Source organism: Dysidea avara, chromosome 4 (assembly GCF_963678975.1).
Source record: "Dysidea avara chromosome 4, odDysAvar1.4, whole genome shotgun sequence".
In the NCBI taxonomy this organism is placed as follows: Eukaryota; Metazoa; Porifera; class Demospongiae; order Dictyoceratida; family Dysideidae; genus Dysidea; species Dysidea avara.
The window spans coordinates 18,543,705-18,550,900 of NC_089275.1; the positions used below are offsets into that span (position 1 = coordinate 18,543,705).

The 7,196-nt window shown below is 34.5% G+C and overlaps 1 long non-coding RNA gene across 1 annotated transcript; it reads right to left on the reverse strand.

Annotated features, from left to right (window-relative positions):
• Positions 1 to 5,911: 5,911 nt before the first annotated feature.
• On the reverse strand, positions 5,912 to 6,374 carry LOC136253998 (uncharacterized). Its single transcript, XR_010700236.1, has 2 exons — positions 6,166 to 6,374; positions 5,912 to 6,109 (listed from the first exon to the last, which is right to left on the reverse strand). It is a non-coding gene; the product is annotated as an uncharacterized lncRNA (long non-coding RNA).
• Positions 6,375 to 7,196: the final 822 nt, after the last annotated feature.

A 7,196-nucleotide genomic window follows, 5' to 3' on the forward strand; every position in this document is an offset into this window, starting at 1 on the left:
GAAACTATTAAAGTGACAGAAACTATTAAAGTGACAGAAACTATTATTATTCCAAGCCATACTAAGGTGTGAAACTGTTACATACAATATAAATACTTGTTGCAAACTCTGTCACTTCACAGTGAACTGCAAGTTTCTACTGCTAACTGTTCTACTCTTGTCTTCTCCAATAACAGTAGCTATGATGTTGAAGATTGTTGCCCAGCTTCAGTTTGCCATCCATGGTCCATAATTACATGCCAGTGAATGCCGTGATGCTCATTGCCAACTTTGGGTGTACAGTGATGGACACGATGATCATGAGAAAAAGGCTTGCAAAACTCCCTAATATAGCACATGGCTTTGCATAATCATTGTCTGTATATCGTGGTTTGCTTTGCCATGTTGTACTGTGATGTATTCTCTGTGTGTATACGTGCATGCATTTACTGTAATGATGTTTTTTGACTTTTTCATAAGGCAGAAAACTACCAATGGCTTGTAAACTACAGGGGTGTATTAATGCAATGTATACAAATCTATGAATTTAATTATGTTGTCGCGTGATCTCACGTGATCCTCTTAAAATCACCTTAGTGGTTTGTGGGTTGGGGGATGGCAGATGAGAAGTGGGTGGCACAATGTCTGGTACTGCTATTCAACCAGCTGATGGTGTAGCTATATCTAGGACACTCTGCTGATGCATGTCTGTTAGAAAACTCTTCCTGTTTTCTTTTGTTTTCTTTTTGTTTTTTTTTTAGAAAAAGGTGTGGGTTCAGCTAACTAACTCACCTAATCTTTTCTGTCTAAAGAGTGCTGAATAGCTGTGTATAGTTGGGCTGAGGTCTGGAAGGTTATCTGATTATTTCCTGCCTTTATCCTTGTTATTTTACAATCATGGAAAGTATGGATTCATATTTTATGCACTGTGTTACCAGTCAAGAAAGTCATTCTCCTTGTCAAGAAGCATTATAGTGTTATAACATTCCTCTGTTTTATTTGAAAAGCTGTGTTCAAATACCTATTCATCATCTCTTTAAAAGTACAGTAGCACCAGCAGTGGATTAAATACCTATGAAAAACTCAATCGAATTGTCTCAGTACTCAAGTTAGGTGGAAATACAGTGTATTGCCTAAGAATTACTGCCTAATCTCTTGCATTTGAGTATTTCTACTTGTTAACACTACACAATGCTACATTTCCCATGTCATAAGCAGCTGTGAAGGCACAACAAAATGCTGTGGTCTAAATAAGTTAAACATCAAAACACAGGGTTCCATGGAATTTAGAACCCCTCAGGCCCTGTGGTGGCACCCCCGCTTCACTTCGCTCAGGTGCCACAACACAAGGCCTTTCAGGTTACTAAATTTCATAGAACCGAAACCATATTAGAAATCTCCTTGAGTTGGTTAGAAACCTACTGAATAATGTATTAGACTACCAAGCACGTTCACTTTGTAGTATTTTAACAAAATGTAGGAACCAAATCCTTGGTTCTTTATAGTTTTAGAAACCTTGGCTTCACCTCAGTTTCTAAAACCATGAAGAACCTTGGTCTGGGTTCCTAACTTATACTTATAAGGCAGAAATTGATGCAATCCATTTCCATAAGGCATTTGATAGCATGCCACTAAACAAATTGTTGGTAAAATTATGGGGGATGGGAATCATGAGTAAGGTACATTGTGGAACTGGTTTAATTCATATTAATTTTACAATCAGCAACAGAATCCATTTGCCATACTTCATGCATAGATTATATATACTACGTACCAGGGTACGTAGTATATATTATCTATGTTTCATGCTACTTATCGGTATTCCTCAGGGGAGCATACAGGTGTTTATCAATGACTTACCATCTACTATTACATTCCAGTCGTTTGTCTATTGCAATGACACAAAGTATTACCAGAAAATCATCTATTTGTCTAATATTCAACAGATTCAAAAGAGTATTAACTTATTGTTTACCTGCATGGCTGGTAAAAATCTTTTCTTTAAAGATTGGATCTTGATATACTTTTAGTTAAATGTTAGATGGTAAAGATTTTTAAAATGCACATGCAAATGCATAGCTCAACTTTAATTTATACACACAGTGACTGTTCAGTGTACAATTTACAACTAGCCCAAAGCTACTTACAACTAGACTTTTGACCACAACTAACCCGTTTTTGCCCCTGTCTTGTTCAAGATATTTTACATATCATTAACTACACTCTTAATCCACAACACATCTTGCATTAAAGAAATTACTAATTGTGCATTTTACAACTCAAGTACTTGAACCCAATTACACAAGAGAACATCAATGAGCGAGAGAAATGATGGGATTGATAGGTATATGTTCACTAAATGTGTGTGTGGTGTAGGGATACGTAGTTAGCTACCTGTAGTCTGTTCCACTGTCAATTGGCTTGAAAGCTGAAGGGTTTGAATGCATTTGGAGCATAGCTTATTATAGTGAAATACTAACACCTGTTCTAATCATAAATACTTGTGCTAGTAAGTAACACTTTATTGTAGATATTAATAAATAGCAAATGGAAACTCATACTAAGCTGGAGGGTGAAAAGGTATGTACAGAGCTTTCAGGTAAAATGCCATCTGACACCCATGCATTGGTTTGGTGTAGAGAATTTGAACTATGATATATAAACAGATTAGTTTGTTAACTGATGAGCAAAACTATATAGGTACGTACCAATACACTAACACACAATAGTATAATATAGTGGATAAATAAGACACTATGCATGTAGTACTGATTCTGCTAAAGAAAGATTTTGCTACCATAGCTACTGTGTGTCAAACATTCAAGTAATCTGATAGTGCATGGCTTGTTAGCCTGCATGTTGTGCAAAACTGATTGGCTTGTGATGAAAATTATATACGACTTTCTAGACAGAGTGGCTATATTTTGTGCAAGATCATATACATAGGAATACCAGTATGCATGGCCATATGCATATACATTGGCATATATTGGTACAAGCACATAATGTAAAGATCATTATGTTGATGCAATAAATTATATGGTGCACATGTTGAAAGAATGTAGCTATACACAATTGCGGTTATATTGTGTGTTTGTATAATGTAGAAAGACATCATTAATGCTTTTGTTGAGTAGCGAAACGGAAATTTATGCTACTTAATAGTCCATTTACCCTTACTTCCAATCTTATAATATTGAATTATTATCCGTAAACAAGTTACTTTACTATTTTCTGTGCATGTAAGTGCATGTGGAAGAACAATTTGTGAAATTTAGATTACAGTGTAGTTACATGTTGGCAAGTGAGTGTAAGCAAAAATCAACAATGACTACTAGTGCATACGTAATTACAGTTGAAATAGTTACTAAATGTAAAACATTAAGGGATTTGAAATAAGAGACCAGACCGTATATCACAGGTATGGGGAAATTGCTACATTAGCAATGGAATTAAATATATACATGTATATTTCGCTTAATATGTCAAAGTAAGTAGGGGTATCCCACGTAGTTATAGCTAGCTAATTGAGCTTAACTATAATCCTACACAATAGCTATAACTGACTAACTTTGGGGTTTGATCATATCACTCACTTTTTAGTGAAACTGGTTGTATGATCCATCCATCCATCCTAGGCTGTGGCATCCTTAGGCTACCCACTTATCCTCTATACAGCCTAGTTTTAAAAAAATTATATGACGGCTACTGTATATAGGTTTGCAATGCTAGATTTTTACCTTAAATTCACTGTAGCCCTCCCATGAAGGTACTTTTGTTGTGTAAAATATTTCTATGATACTTATATTCTAGGCCTAGGATGATTAATTGGATTTTGTTTGGGGGATATTTCTACCAAACAGTATAATGACATAATTTCTATGCATTTACACATTTATCCTGAAAGTATTACAGTATTTTTCCAGAATGTTACCAATTGTTTGCTGTGAAGCTTTGCTACTGCTCCTGTCATTATTCCGAAGTACCACAAGTGGTAGTGTTTAAATTGTGACACCTGCTGATGATTACTACTATCCTAACACTACATGTCATCATTGTCATAACCTAAAACACTACCTGTTCAATGCCACCAAATACTTCACCTCTAATACTCAACTACTCTTCCTACCAGGAATACATCACCTTCATACTGATCTTATAATACAAAATGTCCACAACATTTCACTCATTGGAAATAATACTGCTAGTGGCACAGCACCAGATGTAGTCATTCTTTGCAATGCTAGTATTGTTATTAGCGTAAAATTTATCAATGTCATAAACTTAACAATAAACAGTATTGCCATCAATGATTGTACAAGTTATGCTCCTTTACATGATGATGATTATGGCTATGCAATGTTGCTTATCAAAGAGTGCAGCAACGTACTGCTTCATCGAATACATATCAGTAAAAAGTTTCTATATATCACAATGTATGCCTTAATAGGAATCAATATTTTGGGTGACTTAAAATTTAGTCATGTCATGTGTTATGGAGTTTACCTGTATTACAGTGGAACAAATTTAGCAATGAATAATTCTGTTATTTCAATTAATTCATACAAATTCCATTGTGATGATAATTGTGATTTGAGTAGTCCAGTTAGTCTATTAGTTCTACATGTCCCAGTAAAGAATTTTAAGGTCATATTAAACATCTCTAACAGTAGTATTCAAGAAGTCCAACAAATAAATCGCTGGCAAATACCTGCATTTCACATTACAGGAAACACAGCAGTATTGATAACAGATTGTGAGTTTGCTAGTAATAATTATCTTGGAAACTTTTTTAGTTTTGTTGGTACAAATAGCACTATTAAGTTAGCTAATTGTAGGTTCTTAAACAATGCAGCACAGTTTCAGTTAATATCTGTAATCATGGAAAATAATGCAACTATGCACGTAAATAATTGTATATTCCTACACAATGAACTGAGTGATGCACTAATATCGTTGACTGATACAGATGATGCAATTATCTCAAATTCTGTGTTCCATAATAATAGTAATGGAAAGATGCTACACACTAAAAGTAACCTAAAACTCAGAACACTGATATTAGATAACAGTAATTTTTCTAATAATTATCACACAAAAAATGTGACACATGGTAATGTTATTGAGTTATTCAGCACTAACATTATTTTGATCAATGACGTAATGTTTCACATGAATTTGATGTATAGAAGTATTATTCAACTAAATTTTAACAGTTTCATTCTCCTGCGAAATGGAACAACAAAGTTTCTTAAAAATGTAGCAATATGCATCATAGACTTCAACTATGAAAACCGTGAAGAAACTGTAGCTATAGCAGAAAACACTGCATTAATTTTATGCAAAAATCATGTTTGTAAAATTTTTATTTTGAGTTTACTGCCTTTTCCATTATGCATTTTTCAGTATTATAGTGATACTCAACTTAATGATCAAGTTTCAAAAGATAAAAACTATTCAATCATTTTTCATACTAAACATTACAGCCCACAAGTACAGTGCTACAATTATATGCCACTAGACACTTGCCGCTGGTATCCGGAATCATCGTTTTCAAACATGCTCCCATCTGATGTCACAAGAAGTACATAAAATATACAAATTTATCAGGTAATTATCATGTATTACCACAGATTTCTAGAAATACACTTTGTATCTGCAAAGATAATGAACATCCTGATTGTAGTATAAAAGAATTAGGTTATTTGTTTTCTGGATAAACCATGAATATATACGTTTCTTACAACACCAAAGCGTTTACCAACTCAAAAATAAAAATTGCATTTGAGACTGTTGTCGACCAGTTATATGTGACACCATGTGTTATCAATGCCATAGAAACTGTGCAAAATGCCAATAGTACCTGTGCCAAAGTGACATGTACAGTGGTTTTTCCTACAGACAAATGGTGTGCAATATTTTTGAAAATTCCTTCACGATCAAATGATTATCTCAATATGTTTTACATAAAGCAATATTCATGTCCACCAGGTTTTATTAAAATGGCAAAAAAATGTGTATGCTATCCAAAACTTACACAATATTATGGAGTAACCAGTTGCAAAATTGATGATCAAACTATACTACGTCCTGCTAATAGTTGGATATCTGCTACACCTCACAACAACTCCTACATTTATCATATTACGCAACTTTGTTCCAATATCTACTTATTCTTTATCATACCTATTGCAATAGCTGGTCTTCTCTTAGTTTTTGTGCTCTTTATTGTGAACCTCACAGTAACTGAAGGAACCATCAATGTCTTCATTTTCTATGTAAATGTCACTGGCATACATGCAACAGTGCTACTTCATACTAACACATTAGCTTATATGTTTACATCACTAGCTAATTTTGATTTGGGTATTCCATCATGTTTCTACAATGGTATGGATGACTATGCTAAGATGTGGTTACAATTATCATTTCCCTTCTACCTCATCTTCATTGCTACATCACTCATCATTACAAGTCGTTACTCCACTAAAATACAGAGGCTCACTGCACGTAGAGCACTACCAGTTCTTGCTACACTATTCCTATTGTCCTATACTAAAATACTCCACACAGTATCCATTGTCTTGTTCTCATATTCCACCATCACTCAACTACCCAGTGAACAGTCTACATTAGTGTGGTCAGTAGATGCTAATGTGCCACTACTTGGAGTAAGGTTTATCATCTTATTCATAACATGTCTCATCATATTCCTGATACAAGTACCCTTTACCATTATCTTGTTGTTTAGCAGGCCACTCCAGAGATTCCATTACATCAACAAATTTAAGCCACTACTGGATGCTTATCAAGGACCATACAAAGATAAATTCTACTACTGGCCTGGTTTACAGTAGGTGATGCGTATTGTGTTTCTGGGAATTTCCACATTAGATAGAAACACTATCCTTGGATTTGGCAACATTATCACTGCTACAATGTGTGTAATGACTGGAATAACACATCCCTTCAAAAATAAATTCCACAATTATCATGAACTACTGCTACTTCTAAATCTTCAACTTTTATATATTGCTGTGCATCACAAATTCAGTGTGACCATTATCAATACAGTTATTGCTATGGCTGCAGTTCACTTCACTCTTATTGTGGTGTACCACATCATCACTTACATGTGTGGTGGAGTGATCAGGAACAAGATACAACAAGGTGTGAACACAGTTATGGGATGGATTAGGAAGAGATCAACAGTGCAA